At 44.4% G+C, this 22,293-nt stretch overlaps 1 protein-coding gene across 1 annotated transcript in view; it reads left to right on the forward strand.

The window, feature by feature from the left end:
- Positions 1-22,293, forward strand: part of LOC144818439 (guanine nucleotide-binding protein subunit alpha-14) — a 580,856-nt gene that overhangs the window by 405,681 nt on the left and 152,882 nt on the right. The gene's annotated exons all lie outside the window — the stretch shown is intronic.

Raw genomic sequence — 22,293 nt, forward strand, 5'->3', positions numbered from 1 at the left:
CTGCGATAGGTCCTTCATCCCCCAATCAAAAGCGCGCCAGGAGGTGCGTTTGCAGAGTTGTGGCGAAAGAGTGTGAGGCCTCCGGCGAGTTGCCGGTTCCTATATATTTTTTACATTTAGGAATGGGCTTCCCTTAGCGCTATTGGGAACTGTGGACCCCAACTCCGGGACCTGACCCATTTTTTTCTTTTTATTTAATTTAAAAGGCAGGAGGGGGCGCGTGGCCCTCCTCCTGAGGCCGATATATGTTCCGGAGACCCAATCCCTCGGGTCTGGGTCTTTGTGTGTATTTATTTTTTTATGGGGAGAGGGGCCCTTTTTACCCCGTCCCCCAGCTTACCGTTTCTTTTATTTGTTTTTTAAATTTATTTTAAAGGAGGGGCCCGTGGCCCCCCTCCCGGGCCATTTTCGGCCCGGGGACCCCATCCCCCAGGGCTTGGCCTCTTGTTGGGGACCACGGGGAGCCCCAAGGCCCCCGTGGTCCCTGCCAGCTCCCCTCCTGCGGGAACCAGCATTGCTTTTGGGCAGAGGGAGCTGCAAACATGCACTCCCCCTGCCCAAAAGCAATTTTGCTACGCTTCATGTAAGCGAAAGCATTTTCAATGCTTTCGCTTCCATGAAGTGAAGCAGTGTTTGCTATGGCATGACGGGGAGCAGTGCTCGAGCCAAGCCATAGCAAATTGCAATGTCCCGGGGGTGGGCACCCCGGGACATTACTGGAGCTGGCCCTGGGGGGGTGGCGGTCCCCAGAGCCATGGAAGACTCCTGGAGGGGGAGCTGCGCAGCCCCCCTCCCACCTTCTGTGTAGCCCCAGGGAGGTGGTGGGCTGGGGGTCTGCAACGGATCCCCGCACTTCATTTTTAAAGATAGCCCCCGGGCGGTGGGGACTTGGTGGTGCCCTAGGCTGCGTGGGGGGCAGGAGCCCCCGCATAGTTTTTAATAAATAAGCCCTGGGGAGTGGTGGTCCCCTGCATCATTATTTGTAAGAGACCTAGCCCACCCTGGGGCTTAAAGAAAACGGCCTGAGCCTGCACATGCGCTACTCTGGCGAGACATTTAGAAGTGGAGTTTTAAAAGTCTGACCACAGCTTTGTGTGGCATACAGTGTGCGGTTACGCAAACAGGCACAACCAGAGGCGCCATCTGACTTTCCGCTCGCTCGGCCAAGCTTGCGCGCCTCGCTTCAATGCCCCTCCCCCACCACAGAGCGCATCTCACAGCTTGTTTTCCTTCTGCGCGAGGCGCGCTCCTTTCATGCCAGGCATGCATTGTCTAACTTCCCACAAACTTGCATCCCCTGTGTACACGCACCCATATGTAGCCCCCACTCACAACTTTTAGATAGGACACATTTTGCTTTCCCGGCCTCGTTACTTTCATGGTCGAGCGGCCAATGCTTGTTATATCTTGCCTTGTTATCTGCATACGCCACCTCCTACTTTGCCCATGTGCAGGAGAATCGCATCATTGAAGTTACGTTTTTTCGAGCGAACCCTAAAGCCTGTGTGAGTGGTTTGTCCTGTTAAATACCGACTAACTTTACTGTCTAGTGCATTTTAAATGCACTATTCCACACATATCACCAACAGGAAACTCGAGCATTTCTTCTCCTACATGGACTTGCTCACTCACAGTCAATCGTCTTTCAGAGTCGTTGAATGGGTGGCTCTAACTGGTCCATACCAAATCTATATGTGCGGGAAGATAATAAGCTTCTTTTCATCCGCATTTACTATCACAGCATGCCTCTTTGTGAATGTTAATCATATAGATAGATACACGTCAATTAAAAGGCAACAAACTTGTGTCCTTGGTCAAAGGGGAGCAGTATTTTTAGCGGACTATTGGAGCATCAGCATTTCACCTCCGCATTAGTCTCCCAGCATTGGTAGATCCCGCAGCCCGCCCTCTTCTTCTGGGGACCTCTGGATCAGAAAGTGGCAGCTGGATAGTGTAGGCTGACTTGAGTTTCTAGGCTGGGCTCTCACTTCTGTTGTTGCTCGAAGGTCTTTGTCACATATAAAGGATTCAGAGCGTTTTGATTCCTCACCTTCCAACCCACCGCAGCCTCTGGCGAGTGGCAGTAAGGGTCAGCTGGAGAAAGCGCCGCCTTGTCATAGGTCCGTCCGAAAAGGCGTCTTAATGGTTTTTTTAATCAGAATTCTCCTGCAAGACTAATTGTAATCTACATTAACTGGGTTATTTTGGTTGATGGTCGTTCGAAGGTTTGGGGGCTAATTTGATCTTTGCTTGCAAACTGGCATTTTGCTTTGATCCGAGCTGCGCTCTCTGGGGTTGGCCTGGCACAGTTGTTGGGTGTGGCCAGCTCCTGCGTTGTGTGCCATAACAGCAGTAGAATTAGGAGAGACTTCCTTTGATTCTAGTTTCCATCATTGTTCCCACTTATTTGCATCTAAGTTGATTATTTTTTTAAGCAAGAGAATGCTGATATAGTATGTTTGCTTGCTTTGCGATTCCACAGCATCACTCCGCACCACCACAACATCACTCAGCGCCACCACAGCATCACTCAGCACCACCACAGCATTACTCAGCACCACCACAGTATCACTCAGCACCACAATAACATCACTCAGGGGCACCACTATAACATCACTCAGCGCCACCACAGCATCACTCAGCACCACCACAGCATTACTCAGCACCACCACAGTATCACTCAGCACCACAATAACATCAAGTATCACTCAGCACCACAATAACATCACTCAGGGGCACCACTATAACATCACTCAGGGGCACCACTATAACATCACTCAGGGGCACCACAACATCACTCAGCGCCACCACAACATCACTCAGCGCCACCACAACATCACTCAGCGCCACCACAACATCACTCAGCGCCACCACAACATCACTCAGCCCAACTACAGCAACACTCAGCACCACCACAGCGTCACTCAAGCACACAACAATATCGCTCAGGGCCACAACAGCATAACTCAGCACCACCACAGCATCGCTCTACGGAACCACAGCAACACTCAGCACCAGCACAGCATCACTTCGCACCACCACAGCATCTCTCAGCAACACCACATCATCACTCAGGGTCACCACAGCTTCAGTCAGCACCACCGCAGCATCACTCAGGACCACCACAGCATCACTCACCTTAACCACGTCATCACTCGGCACCACCACAGCATCACTCAGGAAAACCAAAGCTTCACTTAGTACCACCACAGCATCGCTCTGCAGCTCCACAGCATCAATCAGCATCACCACAGCATCACTCAGGGCCATGTTTGCTTGCTTTGCGATTCAGGAGATTCCACAACATCACTCAGCGCCACCACAGCATCACTCAGCGCCACCACAGCATCACTCAGGGCCACCACAGCGTCACTCAGGGCCAGCACAGCACCACTTAACGCCACCACAGCATCACTCAGCGCCGCCACAGCATCACTCAGCGCCGCCACAGCATCACTCAGCGCCGCCACAGCATCACTCAGCGCCGCCACAGCATCACTCAGCGCCGCCACAGCATCACTCAGCGCCGCCACAGCATCACTCAGCGCCGCCACAGCATCACTCAGCGCCGCCACAGCATCACTCAGCGCCGCCACAGCATCACTCAGCGCCGCCACAGCATCACTCAGCGCCGCCACAGCATCACTCAGCGCCGCCACACCATCACTCAACACCACCACAGCATCACTCAGCACCACCACAGCATCACTCAGCACCACAACATCATCAATCAGGGCCACCACAGCATCACTCAGCGCAGCTACAGCAACATTTAGTACCACCACAGCGTCACTCAGCACCACCACACCATCACTCAGCGACACCACATAATTACTCAGGGTCACCACAGCATCACTCAGCACCACCGCATTATCACTCAGCACCACCACACCATCACTCAGCGACACCACATCATCACTCAGGGTCACCACCGCATCATCACTCAGCACCACCGCATCATCACTCAGCACCACCGCATCATCACTCAGCACCACCGCATCATCACTCAGCACCACCGCATCATCACTCAGCACCACCGCATCATCACTCAGCACCACCACAGCATCACTCAGGGCCACCACAGCATCACTCACATTCACCACAACATCACTCGGCACCACCACAGCATCACTCAGGAAAACCACAGCATCACTCAGGGCCACCACAGCATCACTCAGGAAAACCACAGCATCACTCAGGGCCACCACAGCATCACTCAACTCCACCACGGCATCAGTCATCACCACCACAGTGTCACTCAGCACCACCATAGTGTCACTCAGCCCCACCACATCGTCACTCGGCACCACCACATCGTCACTCAGCACCACCACATCGTCACTCAGCACCACCACAGCGTCACTCAGCACCACCACAGCGTCACTCAGCGCCACCACAGCGTCACTCGGCACTACCACAGCGTCACTCGGGGCCAGCACAGCATCACTCAGGGCCAGCACAGCTTCACTCAGGGCCAGCACAGCTTCACTCAGGGCCAGCACAGCTTCCCTCAGGGCCAGCACAGCTTCCCTCAGGGCCAGCACAGCTTCCCTCAGGGCCAGCACAGCTTCCCTCAGGGCCAGCACAGCTTCCCTCAGGGCCAGCACAGCTTCACTCAGGGCCAGCACAGCTTCACTCAGGGCCAGCACAGCTTCACTCAGGGCCAGCACAGCTTCACTCAGGGCCAGCACAGCTTCACTCAGGGCCAGCACAGCTTCACTCAGGGCCAGCACAGCTTCACTCAGGGCCAGCACAGCTTCACTCAGGGCCAGCACAGCTTCACTCAGGGCCAGCACAGCTTCACTCAGGGCCAGCACAGCTTCACTCAGGGCCAGCACAGCTTCACTCAGGGCCAGCACAGCTTCACTCAGGGCCAGCACCAACACAGCATCACTCAGCACCAACACAGCATCACTCAGGGCCACCACCAACACAGCATCACTCAGCACCAACACAGCATCACTCGGCACCAACACAGCATCACTCGGCACCAACACAGCATCACTCAGCACCAACACAGCATCACTCAGCACCAACACAGCATCACTCAGCACCACCACAGCATCACTCAGCACCACCACAGCATCACTCAGCACCACCACAGCATCACTCAGCACCACCACAGCATCACTCAGCACCACCACAGCATCACTCAGCACCACCACAGCATCACTCAGCACCACCACAGCATCACTCAGCACCACCACAGCATCACTCAGCACCACCACAGCATCACTCAGCACCACCACAGCATCACTCAGCACCACCACAGCATCACTCAGCACCACCACAGCATCACTCAGCACCCCCACAGCATCACTCAGCACCACCACAGCATCACTCAGGGGCACCATGATAACATCATCACTCAGGGGCACCATGACAACATCATCACTCAGGGGCACCATGACAACATCACTCGGCGGCACCACAACAGCATCAGTCAGCACCACCACAGCATCACTCAGGGCCACCACAGCGTCACTCAGGGCCAGCACAGCACCACTTAACGCCACCACAGCATAACTCAGGGTCCGCACAGCATCACTCAACGACAGCACAGCATCACTCAGTGCTTCTTACACTTTTTAATTACAACTTCTCAGCATGCTGCACAGCAGCCAAACATCTCTACCGCACAGCTTAGAAACATTGCCACAGTCAATAGCTCTACCTAAATACTTATAAGGCCCCCCCAATGCATAGCCAATAGGTCTCGCCTTTGGGACATTATAAATGTTTAGTCATCCAGCACAATATTCTAGATTAGAGAACATCAAGTGTTGCATGGCTATTCACTTATAAGGTCCCAAAAGCGAGACCTATTGGCTGTGCCAATGCTTGTTTTCTTTCTTATTTTGGTGGGATTTGCGCAACCAACGCAAATGCCGCCAATTTATTTTGCTTTTTTGGGCCCTGGGGACCCTATGGGACCCTCTTAGCAGGCCCAGGGTATCAGGGTGCTTCTACATTGCACTGCGCCCTTTTCTTGTTTTTAACATTTTTTTTAACCTTTTTTCTTGTGACTCGGTTCAACTGAGTCACAAGATGGCTGCCAACACTTCCTGGTTGGACCTGTTGGCAGCCAATCTATCGCAGACTTGAGATATATGGATATCTGAGAAATGTTCACATTTCTCAGCAACTACTGAACGGATCTACACATTTAACAAAAAGAGTGCTTTCAGAACCCAAAGCAACCTTTTTGCCAAATGTGGTGCAATTCCGTTCAGCAGTTTGGGCTGTAGCCATGTCTAAAGTTTCCTTTGGAAATTAACATGGAGAAAACGTGTTTTGGAACCCCCACCCCCTTTTTCTCGACCCCTGCTTGACGATTCACCCTGAAACTTTCAACACAGGAGCTGATCTGACCTCTCCATTAGTTTTGAAAATTTCACGAAGATTCGTGAAATGACCCCACAGATATTGGCAAAAGAAAAACGCTTTTTGAATAGAAACTAGGTCCGCCAGTAGGTTATATACATATATGCAGAATTGCTCCTTACAAACAACCCAATGCGTTTCAGCAAACACGTCGCTGTGATCAAGGCGACGTGTTTGCCAAAACGCGTTGGGTTGTTTGTGCATATCCACTGGCACGAATGAAATTATTAGATTAAACCAGTAAGCAAGCAAATTTTGGAGTGCTCATCTTTCTTACTAGCGCTAAGAAAGGAGCAATTCTGCAAATTGACAAGTTTCCACAACCTTATGTGCACTGCTGCCGCCAGGGTTAGGGGTTCTCTGTGGACTTGTGGTGTTGAGATTATATATATATATATATATATATATATATATATATATATATATATATATATATATATATATATATATATATATATATATATATATATATATATTCCACAGAGTGCTTCAAAGCAACACGCGCACTCGGCAATATATATATATATATATTCCACAGAGTGCTTCAAAGCAACACGCGCACTCGGCAATAGCGATGCTCAAATTTCTTTTATTGCTCAAATAACGCTACGCGTTTCGACACCAAAGTGTCTTGATCACACGTTACCAAACATAACATTACGCTTGCTTAAATACACAAACATAAACAAGGGAAAAGTCAACTAAACATAGAGGAAGTACAATCCCTCCAGTCTTACTTTTGCTGGATGTAAAAAGATCCGCCATTTTTGACTAGTGTACTGAACATTGTTGACACTTCATACGGCAGCTTTCAAAACTTAAATTGTATTATTACAATTATAAAAAACGCAATTGCATATCTTTTCCTTCTTACATTTAAATGTAGTAAGAACATATGAACTGGGAAGGCAGAAATTGATCAACTGTGGTGACAACAATGTGCCCACTTGTTTGTTTGATGGGTTCCTTATGTATATTGGAGACATCGTATTTACAAGGTCTAGTGCCTTTACCCATTTATAACGATCTTCATTTGATCTGTAAAGTATATGAGGTATATCTAATTCAACATTTCATGAGGTCTAGTGCCTCTATTTTCATTAATTAATACCTTACACAGATCACATCATATAACTATTATGCTTCTTCTCTTGATGCAATCCTCCATATATTTTTGTGCTACATCCCCCATGTATGTTATTACTGCGCAAGCATCAGGACTCTCAATGGAAATAAAACAATTGAAGACCTCAATAATGTTCAACAAAAAAACAGTGAAAAGTGAATATTCTTATCTCAATCAAGTGAAGTGCAAGTTCATTCGCCAAAGAAAAGGGTAGGGAAGATGTGCAGTGCTTAGGAAAAATTATATTTCCGGTGTCTCCCTTCCTTTTCTCCTAAAAGAAACGCATTTAAAATATGCATTAAAATAATACAAAGGTAATATAAGCAATCATCTTATATATGCAGTTCAGAACAAAAAATCATCAATCCCATTTCCACAGGTTAGACTTATTCTTCATACAAATGGGTTGCAAGCTCCTCATCTAAGTTGTGCCCACCGGGATATCTACTTTCTAGCTCCATAATCCATTTGGAATCTTTTTTCCTGAGTTCTAGTACCCGATTACCTCCTCTTTTGCCCACATTGACTTGTTCCACTGCAAAATATCTGAGTAGCGAGGTATTAGATTGGTGGAATTGCTGAAAATGTCTAGCAACGGGGTATCGTGTATCAACATTAGTTATTGCTCCTAGGTGTTCTTGTATGCGTTTCTTGGCCATGCAGGTTGTGCTGCCTACATATTTCATGTCACATGGACATTCCAATACGTATATAACAAAACTTGTATTACACGTAAGGAATTGTTTGATTTTATGTGGTTCTTTTTGTCCTGGAATACTAAATTCTTTGACCATGTAACTGGATTTGCAGGCAACACAATATCCGCATGGATAGAATCCTTTGAGGCCTTGTATGTGCTGTTTTTTAGTGTCTGATATGTCTCCTCTCACCAGAATATCCCTTAAGTTTCTCCCCCTTCTATACGTGATTTGGGGTCTATCAGATAACTCAGGTCCTATAGTGTTGTCAGACTGGAGAATATTCCAGTTGTCTACAACAATTTTGCGGACTTGTTGTGATCTTTCATGATACGTTGTTATAATTCTGGTTGGTTCGGTAACATTATCTTTTTCAGATTTGGGGGTGAGGGTTTCTCCTCTTTCTACCTCAGCCACCTTTCTCACTGCCTTCGTCAGCACCCATTCAGGATAACCTCGTTCACGGAATCGGGATATCATACAATCTTGTTCCACCAGAAACCCCTCATTGTCGCTACAATTCCTCTTAGCCCTGAGTAGTTCCCCATAGGGGATGCTCCATTTCAACGGTTCAGGGTGTGCACTCAGAGCGTGCAGGAGACTGTTCCCCGACGTCTCTTTTCTATGAAGTACAGAGATAAGTCTTCCTTCGACTATTCTTATCTCAGTATCCAAAAATTCTACATGAGATCTGTTTATAGTATGGGTCAGCTGTATATTATATGCATTTCTATTGAGTTTCTCAATGAATTTAAATGCTTCATCTTTAGTGCCACACCATACTAAGAACAGATCATCAATGTACCTGATCCATGTTTGTACCTTAGTAAAATCTTCAATCGGTGTCACATCATTTCTCAATTCCTCTTCCCACTTCCCTACAAAGAGATTCGCGAAACTAGGCACGAAGGCCGAACCCATAGCTGCCCCACGGGTCTGTTTGTAAATTTCCCCATCGAACATGAAAATGTTATTTTTTAGACACAGTTTCATCATTTGGATTAGCATGGCAGTGTGTTCCCGAAAGCCTATTTCTCTCTTTTTAAGGTAGTGGTAACTAGCTTCCATTCCTTGTGTGTGGTCTATGATAGTGTACAGGGCACTCACATCCATGGTAATTAATAGAGAGCCTTCAGCCCATACAATATTTTCAAGTTTCTTTAGAAAAGCTGTTGTATCTTTCGTATAAGAGGGTAGTTGACAAACAAATTCTCTTAAAAAATGATCGACATATTTAGAAAGGTTTTCATTGACGCTACCTATGGAAGAAATAATAGGTCTCCCAGGCGGTTCTTGTGGATCTTTGTGAACCTTCGGTAGAAGGTAAAAGATGGGGAGTTTTGGATAGTCTTTCTTTAAAAAACGAAATTCTTGCCATGAAAGTAATCCCCCATTGTGCCACTCAGTGAGGTATTCCCATGTTTCAATAATACTTTTGTTGTACTCATTCATATTGCTGGTACAATAGAACAATCCACCTTGCAATTGAAACAATGCTTCCTTTATATATAATTCCCTACCCCACAACACGATATTTCCACCCTTGTCGGAGGGTCTCAGAATCACATTATGATATATATATATATATATATATATATATATATATATATATATATATTACTTGAAAATTAAAAATTTTTATATATTGGAAAACCAATTGGGGTACCCAAGTATCAATGAATTAAAGACAAAATACAGAATGAAACAATTATAAAGCATTGTTGGCGCCAATAGGATAGGGCATGGGTAGATACCAACAACAGGATTATTTTCCACTGGCAGTTTTCAAAGAACATCATAGGCTAGAGCAAACCATGGCACTGCTTTTCTGCCATGGGACGCGGAGCACTAAACGGAGTTTGGATTTTCCTTGCTGTGATGTCACTGCAGTAGGTACCAGGGACACATTGTTTATCTTCTAGCAAACATCTTCCAATAAGCCATGCTAAACAGGTGGGTTATGGCCGTTTGACTAACGATTCTTTATCAGTTATTGTAGGTCATAGAAATTATTTTTGGCAGGATGTGTTTGCCAGCTGACCCTTTGCATCTTGTAAGAATGGTGTATGTTTCATACTATTATAAGTTAGTTTATTTAGGACACATCTATTATTTGAATATCTTCTTGGCGTCATAAACTGTTCACTTTCCTTTATCTAGACTATTTTACCAACCCAGTACTTGTCCAGCAAGCCTGGATGTTAACGTTCTACTGTCAACTTCTGTTGAGAGTTAGAATATCTTACTTGATATATAAAGCAATTTTTCCCTCAGACCCCTTTCATTACTACTTGTCCACACAGCATAGTTTTTTTTTTTTGTTGTTTTTTTGTTCCTCATCTCAACCATGGCTGGCCCATCAGTACCGTGGGCTCGAAAAGTATGTGACCTGGAGAAAAAAGACTTGCTGTCACAGTACAGGACTGGTAGAGGTCAATCGTTATGGAGGAGTGCCAGGACCCTACAGCCTAGTCAGTTTCACGCTTAGTCACAGGCCCTTAAGTACTCTTAAGACGGAACTTGCCATTAGCCAAATTACACCACTGCTTATACCACCAAGTGACCTTAATTATGAAGGACAGACATGAATAAGCGAAAGGAGTACGACATGGCTTCGTAATCATTGGAACTGGGGGGGAAAAAAAAAGAAGAAAAAAAAACCCCAGCTTCGAATCATTGAGACCAATCGAGTTTCATCCAAAAAGCTCTTTTTTCTGGTTTTCCTCCTCTGGAAAGATCAAGTTTCGATATAGAGAGCATAGAGGAGCTCCAATCTTGTAGTGTCGGGGGGGAGGCCTCTTTCCAACGCCTACAAATCTCACGTCGAGCTACCAAAAATGAGTAAAACAGAAGATTGTTATTTGCAGTGCGTTTTTTATCCTGTACTCCAAGAATTGCCAGGCCTAGGTCTATATTCACAGTGGTGCCTGTAGAAGATGTTAGTTTGTTGCTTATTGATTGCCAATAAGACATTAAATGTGGGCAATCATAAAACATATGTGCGTCAGAAGCCGCAACTAGACCACACCGTGGGCAAGCTACTGGTGTACCGGATGAAAATTTGGACAACCTTTTAGGAGAATAGTAAGCCCTGTGAAGAGTGAAAAGGTGGTTTCTTCGCAGCCAAGCTGGTTTGACAATATCCCATAACACAGTAAAAGATATCTCCCATAGTTCATTCATATTTAATGTCGGCAGAAGAGAACCCCAAAGTTGATCTGGAAGGTGGAATACTCCATCTATTTCCTCTAGATTAAGTTATAGAAATGGGAAACCTCTTTAGTCTTTAGGGTATTGTCAAGTAGAGAAGATTCTAGTTGACTGCTGCCTCCCAGTAATCCTTTTGGACGACGAGTGGTGTCAGAATTTTGTGCAATCGCCCAACTAGAGATCTGAAGAAATTTAAGTCTTGATAGATTGGGGCCTACCTTTCTAGCTAAATGTTCCCAAGAGAACATTTCCCCTTCAAAGAAGAGATCTCCCCAAGTTATGATCCCAGCTTCTTTTAACGGGCTTATCAATGCATCTTTAGTCCATTCTGGTGGGTCCGGAAGGTCCCATATAGGAGAACCGTTTGAATAATACCCTATTTTGGTAGTTGTTCTAAGATTATACCAAGTTCTCGCTAGACCCTGTAGTATCTTCAACTTAATCTTCTTAAAAAAATTTGGATCTCCAAACTTGAACAAGAATCCCACCTGATTTAAACCTTCTCATTTTAGTAGTGTTGAAAACATAAGGCCGGTACCCTGATCAGCTAGAGTTTTAAATAAGATTCGGGCATGTCATCTGAAATGCCCAGGCATAAATTTGAATATCTGGGCCGGCCAAACCTCCCTTCTCCCTGCGACGCCTTAATTTATTCCAAGAAATTCTTGCTATCTTGTTCCTCCATATAAATGAGGTGATGTCGCTCTGCATCTTTTTTTATCATTTTCTTTTCAAAGTAAAGTGGTAAACTATTGAAAACAAAGGTCAACTTGGGTAAAATGGACATCTTGACCAAATTTGATCGACCTAAGAGAGTCAATGGAAGATGTCTCCAAGAATTCATTAAGTTCCTGCAGTCTTTGGCTACCTGAGTAAAATTTGTATGGGCGATCTGATTGATATCTTTTAAGATTTTTATACCCAAATATCTCATACTATCACAAGGTTGTACTGGAAGTAGCGTATTAACGATATTCCATGTCATAATTTCAGTTTTTGTGGCATTAATTTCATAGCCAGAAATATTGCCGAATTCTTGTGCCAATTTAATAACTGACGGAAACGCTGCTTTGATATCAGATGTTAAGATCATGAGATCATCAGCGTACAGAGATACTTTTTTTTCCCAATCTCTGTAACTAAATGGAGTGATATTAATATCTTCACGAATCAGTTGGGCGAATGGCTCCATATAGATATCAAAGAGTAAGGGCGAAAGCGGACAGCCTTGCCGGGTGCCTCTTGTAATAGCAAAAGGCTCCGACAGTCCACCATTAACCAAGACCGATGCTGAAGGTTCGTGGTACAATAGTGCCACCGCTCTACGAAAAGCTCGGCCCACCCCAAATTGTTCCAAGGCCCCCGAAAGATAATTCCAATTAACCCTGTCGAAGGCCTTGGCTGCGTCTAAGGTGAGAATGGCCAAGGGCAGTGATGAAGTAGTTGCCAAGTCTATTGCACCAATTAAGTCATAGATTAACTCATAAAGTTGACGGCCCTTTACGAAACCCTTTTGGTTAGGATGTAAGATTAAGGGAACTACCTGTCCCAATCGTTTGGCTAGTATAGATGCAAAAATCTTATAGTCCGCATTGAGAACTGAAATTGGGCGATATGAACCACAGGCCGTACCTATTTTGCCTGGTTTCAAGATTAACGTAATGGAAGCTTTGCTCCACGATGTAGGAGGTAGATCCCCTTCTATCAGTATCAGATTAAATAACATGGTAAGAAAAGGGGCGATGTTGGGTGCAATATATTTATAAATCTCGACCGGAAGACCATCCGGGCCAGCTGCCTTACCAGATTTAGTATTTGATATTGCTGATAGTACCTCCTCTACCGTAATTGGGTGGTCTAATAAGTTCGCCTGTTCTTTAGAGAGTGCCGGTAGGGTGGTTTTGTTAAGCCAATTTTCTACATCAATAGAGGTAATGTTGTTATCCTCTCTATAAATTGCCTGGAAAAAATCTTTGAAAGTTGACCTTATTTCAAGATCTGAAGATGCTGTACCAGAATCCGATATAATAGAGCCAATGTTATTACGTGTTTGGTCTGTTCTGGACTTCCAGGCTAATAATTTGCCTGCCCCTTCACCAAATTCAAAATTAGCTAGTTTACTAGCTTCCCACCTCTGCAAAATGCGCTGATTCAATATAGAAGCCATTTGTCCTTTAAGTTTTGTAAGCTCCTCCTGTTTAATCAGTATAACATGGTCTGGACAGTTATTTGAATTTTCTAAATCTGATTGAGCTTTTAGTATATTGGTCTCTATCAGTGCAACCTCTTGAGTGTATTGTTTCTTACGATATAAGGTTTTATTTTTGATGATCCCTCTCAAAGAGCATTTAAAAGCATCCCATACTACACTAGATGTCGCCGTTCCAATGTTAATTTTAAAGAATTCCTGCGTCTCCACCTTTAAGTAGTCCAGATCCTCAGGAGAAGTAAGAAAGGATCTGTCGATTGTCCATGACCTTGTCACGTTTTGGAACTGAAGTTCAAGGTCTAACAGTATTGCCGAATGATCGGACAGGTGTGAGGGTAAGTAAGTTATATCCCTTACTGACTTTTCCAAAGACTTGTTAACCAATATAAAATCTATCCTTGATCTATGACGGTATTTATAATTTCTAAAAGAAAAACCAGATTTCAGACCCGACCTTGCCCTCCAAATATCTATAAATCCGTATTGATGCATATTTTTAATTAGAAGATCTCTTGATTTAGAATGTACCTGTTGTCTGCTAGAGGTGGATTTGTCCAACTTTGGATCAAGCACGATGTTAAAGTCACCCGCTATTATCATGGGTTCAGGAAAATGTAAGTGCTCGGAGAACATCGTGGCCAGGACAGATGGATCATCGCAGTTAGGCCCATAATAACCTACCAGTGTAATACTTGACCCTCCAATCATTACAGTCGCGATTGCCCATCTACCGTGAGGGTCGACCTTTTGTTTCAAGAGCATTGTAGTAATAGTTTTTTTAAATAGTATGGCCACCCCTCTTGTATTAACTGTCTGGGAAGTGGGAACTGATAGGTCTATCCATCTATTCTTTTTTACCAAATCTAATATTTTCGCTTCTACCAGATGTGTCTCCTGGAGAATAATGACCTGGGCACCAAAGTCACAGATATATTGTACTATTGTGCTAGCTCTAGGTTTGGTGCGCAAGCCATTAACGTTCCAGGAGAGAATCTTAATGGTATTCATACATCACATATCTACTGAAATTGGTTAAGAGTCCTGACAATACTTTCTCCTTGATATTGCTAAAATACTTAAGATTCGCCCATTTTTTATTTGTGAAATTTTCAGCCGCCATTTTAGAAATGAGAAACATTTTATTTTTTATTCCCCTAACCCCTTTCCTTGTGATCACCTCCCCCCACCCCTGAGGAACCCTTGATTATCCAACCGGAAAGATCCGGTTTGTGATACCCCTGATGCTCTATCTGGGCTCAGGCGGGGCGTTGTTAAATTGGGATAATGGAGGGCCGAATTCGCCTAAATCTAATAAACCTCAGTGCAGAGTTTTAACTAGATGGATAACTTATAGTGGTGTCTGTGTGTTATGTGGTTTTGTGTAAGGAGAGTGGAGTTCATACATTCATATTTTTTATTTTATTTATTTTTTATTTCCTTTTCTCTCCCTTCTCCCTCTCTTTTTTTCTTCTTTTTTTTTCTTTTCTTCCTTCTCCGCCCTTCCCCCTTACCCCCTTTTCTTTTCCTTTTTTTTTATCTTGCCGAAATTTTTTTTTTTCTCTTCTTTTTTTTTTTTTATATTAGTAAAGGTTATCGTGATAGTGATCCCCCTTTCCCTTTTTTCCTTCTTACCTAAATTAAACTATTAAATTTCCTTTCTATTTTTCTTCTATTAGGGAGGATCTTTTTCAGTTAAGATTTTTTATACAGTCACTCAAATGCACTATACACTCTATGTATCTATGAGCTTAATTGTATAAAAGCAGCTGGAATTACTTTTTAGAGGCACCTAAAGTTAGCAATAGTTCATCTGCTGCTTGTACTGTATGGACGTTGAACATTTTGTTGTTTAGCAAGATCTTAAGAGCTGCGGGGAAGTTCAGCTGGACAGATGCACCTAAACTCCTGAAAGCCTCCATCCTCCGACCCAATTCCCATTGTCTGTCCAGGGTCGCCCGCGACAAGTCTGAACGCACTTGGAAAGAGAAGCCGTCGCCTGCCAAGGATTTTTGTTTTAAAGCTAAGTTTAAGATATGATCCTTGAGTTGAAATGTGTGAAAGTTCACTAGTATCTTACGGGGCTTTGTACGTTGCGGGTTGCGCCTGAATGGATCTCTATGAATGCGCTGAATGTCCAGATTAAGCTCCTCCTCTGTGTTTTTTAGATTTAAGGTTTTAATTAGGAGTCGGATAATGTATGTCTTAATATCAGTGCCTTCATTTGCTTCTGGTATATTTAGGATGCAGATATTACACCGCCTCGCGTTGTTTTCCAAATGCTCTATTCTTTCCGCCAATGCAGTGTCTACTTCTTTAAGCTTCAATATCTCCTCTTTGGCATTATCAAGTTCTATGGACATTACTGCTGTTGTCTCTTCCAAGGCTCCCGTCCTTGAGTATAACCCATCAATTTTACTGTCTAATGATTCGCAGTAGGACCTTATCTCTCTTTGGATTTTAGATGACTCCTCAAATCCACGTTTGATGTCAACTGTTAAATTTGTAACCATAGTTAGTAATGCGGAGAGATCTGAAGTTGGAGTAGAGACAGCAGCTTCTGGTAGCTCTTGCTCTATACCGGCATGCTCTTTGGAGCTTAAAGATTTGGAAAGTTGACTTAGTTGCTGTATATTGTCTTGAGCGTATTGATCTGAAGTCAGGAGGACTTCAAGTTCCTGAGATATATTATCTGTTTTAGATGCCTGGTTTTCATTTGTTTCAAGACTGTTACTGATAACAGAAAGGGCAGGGTCTACCTGTCCTATGTGATTCATGTTGGGTTTTAGGGCATTAATAGTGGCATTAATAATGTCATTGTCACCTGTTTGTATGCTTTCCATGACCGGGGGAGCTGAAACAGTAGCCATATTTCCGACTAATGTTGAACTAAAGACTGCCTCAGGAGATGTTTCTGTAGAGGAATGTGCAAGGTTCAAGATTTGGGGAATTGCCTTGAAATAAGAGCGCAGAGAGGGTGTTATCTTAGTACCAGGATCTAGGACTGATTTTTTTGCCTTAGACCTTTTAGATAGTTTAGGTTTAGGTTCTACTGAAAGGTATGATGAGGACTTGGAAAATGACTTTTTTACGCTTCCACTAGTGCCTGGGGTCCTAGTGGGTGCCTCAGCAGTATTGCCTCGTACCTCCTGCTCGGATATCTGAGAAGTGTCCAGTATTGGGGCAGAGAACAGATTAGACTTATCTGAAATTAACCTCCCTTGGTTATATAGTGCACCTCCCCCTTTAGCTGCTTTTTTGCCTCTACGTCCTCTTCTTGATGTTATTGGGGCTAAGTTAGTCACTATCTCGGAATGAGTAGTAACTCTACCCCTACTCCTGAGAGAGTATGGATTATTCTCAGTAGCCTGCACTGTAATAGTTGAATTTATGCCCCCCTCAAGATCAAAATGTAGTGCATCAGAACTCTCAACCTGTGGTACCAAATTAGTAATAACAAATTGCTGAACAACTGGCTCCTCCACCGCCCTTTGCAACCCCTTCACCTCGTTTGTGGACTGCTTCTGCCGACCAGGCTCCTTGTGCGGCGCTGAATCGAATGCCGAGGAATGTTCAGAGGTGTCCACGCCTCCGCCTCCTTTCACCGCTGTTTGCTGTCTTTCTGTGTCTGTTCCTATGGCCGCCGATAGAGCGTCTCTATGGAGAGAGAGAGCAAGCCAGCCTCTCTCGGCGGTGCTCCAGGGCGGCTTGATCCCACCTCCAGAAAACCGACTTGGAAGCAGTCAGCAAGTGCAGAGCCGGCTGGGTCAGTAGCGCGTGAGCAATCCCCGAGTGAGACCCGGCACAGAACACGCCCCCAGCGATCCCGAGCATGGAGGAGCAACAGACTATCCGTGAACATGGTAAACACGATAACAACAACGTTTTTACCGTTATGACTAAAACAGCAAAATAATGCCCTCCGCTTCTAAGGTAGATTCGGCCTAGAAAATAAACCCTAGGGTTTGGACCATCGAAGAGGGTTTAGATGGAAAACGCCCGCCTGAACCCAGAGCGGAGTATCGCGGCCGCTAGCCTGCCGCCGCCATGTTCCTCCCGAGCGTACATGTGGGTTATGGCCGTTTGACTAACGATTCTTTATCAGTTATTGTAGGTCATAGAAATTATTTTTGGCAGGATGTGTTTGCCAGCTGACCCTTTGCATCTTGTAAGAATGGTGTATGTTTCATACTATTATAAGTTAGTTTATTTAGGACACATCTGTTATTTGAATGTCTTCTTGGCGTCATAAACTGTTCACTTTCCTTTATCTAGACTATTTTACCAACCCAGTACTTGTCCAGCAAGCCTGGATGTTAACGTTCTACTGTCAACTTCTGTTGAGAGTTAGAATATCTTACTTGATATATAAAGCAATTTTTCCCTCAGACCCCTTTCATTACTACTTGTCCACACAGCATAGTTTTGCTTATAAATTATCACGCTTCAGTTTTCCATTCTATTTCCCTATCTCTATTTTAAGCTTTTACTTTCTTCATATGGTAAACCATCCAGCTATTTAAATGTCAACCACACCAGTACGGCTACAGTATGTACTGGGTTAGTAGCCACAACTTTGACCTCTGTTACATGGTGACAGGGCCTCCTGCCCCTGATTTAGAGGTCTATCACTGGTGGCCCTACTTGGGTGATTGACTCTTGGTCTTTTCGCTGTAGCTCAATGTCCCTGCCTACAGCAGAGGAAACATTTTACTGTCTGTAAACTGTTGAAAATACGTTCAAGATTCAAAGGTGCATTAAGATGCCTTTTACAGGAGACGATTTTACGTTTTTTTTTAGCCTGTTAAAATCTCTCCATCTCCCTTCAGAAACAGCTTTGGGAACTAGTAATGGACCACAAGCCTACTCTTCCAAACAGCGCTGTCATTCGAGTTGATAATGAAGCCTTTGATCTGGTGTAGACATATACAGCCAACCTTAAACCCATAATGACTTAAATTCACTGCAGCTGGGCTCCAATTAGTTTTGTCAGGCTGATTTCTATTTGAAAATATATTTGGTTTTAAATTGCACGCGTAAACTGCATTCCACGATGCAAATCCAAATAATCAAACCCCCCCAAACATATGCACAGTAACCCACACTCAAACTGCAAGGAAAGTTAAAGAAAAAATCCAACATGAATATCTTGGCAATGCATAGTGAGAGCCCAGCTAAGGGATGCATTTCAACAAATGAAATAATGTTATCTGTACAGGTCAACCAATTTTATATTTATTTTATTCATTTATCCATTTATAGAGCGCATGGTTACACCACCAGTGTTTCCCTGCGCTAATAGCAGACTTTCCGATGGCAGGAGTTCAAAGTAAGGCATATTACACCCAGCCTATGGGCATGTATCAGGTGGTCTCTGGAGTCTATTTTAATTTACCGGTGGGGAAAAGCCAGGTCTTCAGCTTTTTACGTAAGGTAGCTTCACAGTGCTCTGTTTTTATGTCACCAGGTAATGTGTTCCAGTGTTTAGCTGCCACGTATCTAAAAGACCGACCACCCATCCTAGCCTTCCTTATTCTTGGTACATTTGCTAGCTCCTTTCCTTCGGATCTCGGGTATCTGCTGGATGTGTAGGCTGTTATCATTGTTTGAAGGTACCGTGGACCTTTTTTTGACAAGATTCATTGGCAGTAGCACATTGACTAGAACAATATTCTTTTCTACACAGATACCCAATGCAGGTTGGCTAGGGCTTTTGTTATAGATGTTCTTTTAGGGAGATTCAGCACTAGGCGGGCTGCTGCGTTTTCTATTGATTGCAGCTTCATTAGCCTTTTTTTGGTATGCGCCTAAATATAGGACATTGCCGTCGTTGATCTGAGAGGTGACCACGGCATGTACTATAGTTTTCCTGGCGTTGACTGGTAATAGGTCGGGGACCTTCCTCAAGACTTTCAATGTCCCGAAGCATTTACCTGTTACTTTCAGGATTTGACTCTCAAAGTTAATTTGGAGTCACGCCATGCTCCAAGGTTTTTGACTTCTGTTTGGGGGTTGGAAGTTGGCCAAGCGTCTCAGGCCACCATGCAGATGTCCAGACAGATGGAGCCCTTCCCACTATCATCACCTCTGTTTTACTGCCATTGAGTTTCAGGCAATGGTTTGACATCCATGCTGTTACCTCCTTCAGGCATTGTGAAAATTGGTGGGCAGTGCGTTCTAGGTTTTGAGACAGTATGACAATTAGCTGAGTATCATCAGCGTATGATACAATGGACACCTTATGTCCTTCCACTAAGCCGGTGAGTGGCCCCATGTAGAAGTTGAACAACGTGGGGCTCAGGATTGAGCCCTGAGGGACTCCTTGTAATAGGGAAAAACTCTTGCATGACCTGGAAACGTGTCGACAGGAAGGATACCATCCAGCATAGGGCCATGCCCCTGACACCACACGTCTCTAATCTTTGGAGAAGGAGACCGCGGGAGACGGTGTCAAATGCTGCACTGAGATCCAGCAGGATCAGTGCAACTGTATGTCCTTCGTCCGCGTGTTGTCTTAGGGTTTCTGTGGCAAGCACCAGAGCTGTCACAGTGGAATGTACAGCTCGGAAACCTGATTATGAGGGGTGCAATAGGGTATTTCTGTCGCTATGATTGGTAAGCTGTATGTTTACTACTTTTTCTGCAATTTTTGCAAATAAGGGTAGAAGCGAGATGGGGCGTAGGTTCTCTAGCACAGAATCATCTATTTGCGGTTTTTTCCTTAGTGGGTGAACCATGGCTTGCTCCCATTCATAAGGGACTTCTCCGGATTGGAAGGAGCGGGTGATTAGCTCCGAAATTAATGGCATAGTGCTGTTATCTCCTTGCATCAGGATTTCTGGGCGTGCTGGGTCCCTTGGGGATCCAGATTTTATTCCGTTAGCTAGTTTCCTCATCTCAACTGGCTCTAGCACCCTAAATTCATGTAGGGTTTCTCCCTTAAATACTGTGTCCGAAGTGCATTCAGTCTTCTGCCCTGACATGCTTCCTTTGGGAAGGTGTCATAAATCTTTGCCACTTTTTCAGCAAAATAATCAGCGATTCTATTGCAAGGCTCCTCCGGGGTAGTAGGAGGCTCCGTTAATTTTTCAGTAGACTGTAGGGATTTTAGTATGGCGAGCATTTCTTTTGAGGAGTTTTTGCCCTTTGAATCTTTCCGAATAGAATTCACAGTGATTTTTTTTTAATCAGTGTATGGTATATTTTTTGTTCTATTTTATACTCCCCCCTTAAGTTTGATACAGTAGTTCTTACGCCATCTGCGTTCCAACTGTTTACACTTTTGTTTGGCCCTTAGTAATGTCTCATTGAACCAAGGTGCTGATGCCTTCGCCCTCTTAGTATCTATTGTGGTCCATGGTGCTACTTGATTCAGTGCTTCTGTTATCCATGCTCCCACTTGTCCGTTGGCTATATTTATGTCCTTATCTATTTTGGGCTCATTTTTTAGCAGTGCCTGTGTAAACAAATTCAGGTTAAAATTGACCCATTTCCTATGGGTGGCTGTCTGTTTAGGTTTCTCGACAGATGGACCCTGAAGCAGAATTAGGAAGGGGATGTGGCCCGCTTGGTGTGTTGGAGCGCTAACCTTTTGCGCTAAGCTAAGCATCATGAGATCTTTACAAACAGTTTGTACCTCCAGATTCTCCGTTTTATCAAAATATATGATGAGGTCACCTAAAACGAGGAGTTTGTTGTAACGTATCGCTGTATATATCACTTTTTCCCCCAAGCTAGTTATGACCTGTGTTTCTGGGCCAGGTGGATGGTAAATAAGATAACCCGCTATCGTGTCATTTTCTGCTACCGAGAGAGTAAAAAAGAGACCCTCACACACTTCTCTGGATTGATTCATTTATACAGCATTTCATTAGCAGTTTATACATTATTGTGATTTGCCCCCCTCTTTGTCTAACCTGGTCTTGTTTTACTATCCCATAACCTCCTGGTAGTGCATCCAGGATATCAGGAGTAGAGCTATCATTGAGCCATGTTTCAGTGAGAAACATGGCGTCGGGCACTTTTTTCCTTCAATACTTCAGAGCTCTCGTATTTGTGTTTAGTTAAGGACCTACAATTCAACAGGAGGAAGGACAGTTTTACCCCCTGCTGTATGTTCGTTTTTATTGCTGTGAAGTCCTTGTTGCAGTTTTTACATGTCAGCACCTCCGTATCTACATAGCTGTTGTGCTTACAGGCATCCATAATAGGCGGCATCAATCTCAAAAGTTCATTTGCCGGGTATTTAAATCTTTGGCGGAACTCCCAACCGGCAGGGGTACTGGCCCCTGGTACCGGCCAGGCGCAGACGGGCTTGCCTTTGGCACATCTGCTGCAGCATGTGTAATTTGAAGCGTCTTTCTTTTTGGATGATACCACCACCACCATGGATGCAGTAGACCTCACTGATTGGTTCATGTGTATCTAAGGGATCCTACACTGTCCCTTGGATTTTCTGACTCTGTTCCGACATTAAAATCTACCTGTAAGATTGTAAAATGATCTATGAGTTGGACCTTTACTGCAACCACTAGATCCTGTATATCACTGCTACAAACGGCTGCAAGGCAGCCATAGTTGAGGCTCATGTTAACTTTTACAAGGATAAAATTGAGTTCTGCATCTAACTATTCAAAAGAGCTATTTAAGATTGGGAAAGAACTTCTGGA

Source organism: Lissotriton helveticus, chromosome 2_1 (assembly GCF_964261635.1).
Source record: "Lissotriton helveticus chromosome 2_1, aLisHel1.1, whole genome shotgun sequence".
Taxonomy (NCBI): domain Eukaryota; kingdom Metazoa; phylum Chordata; class Amphibia; order Caudata; family Salamandridae; genus Lissotriton; species Lissotriton helveticus.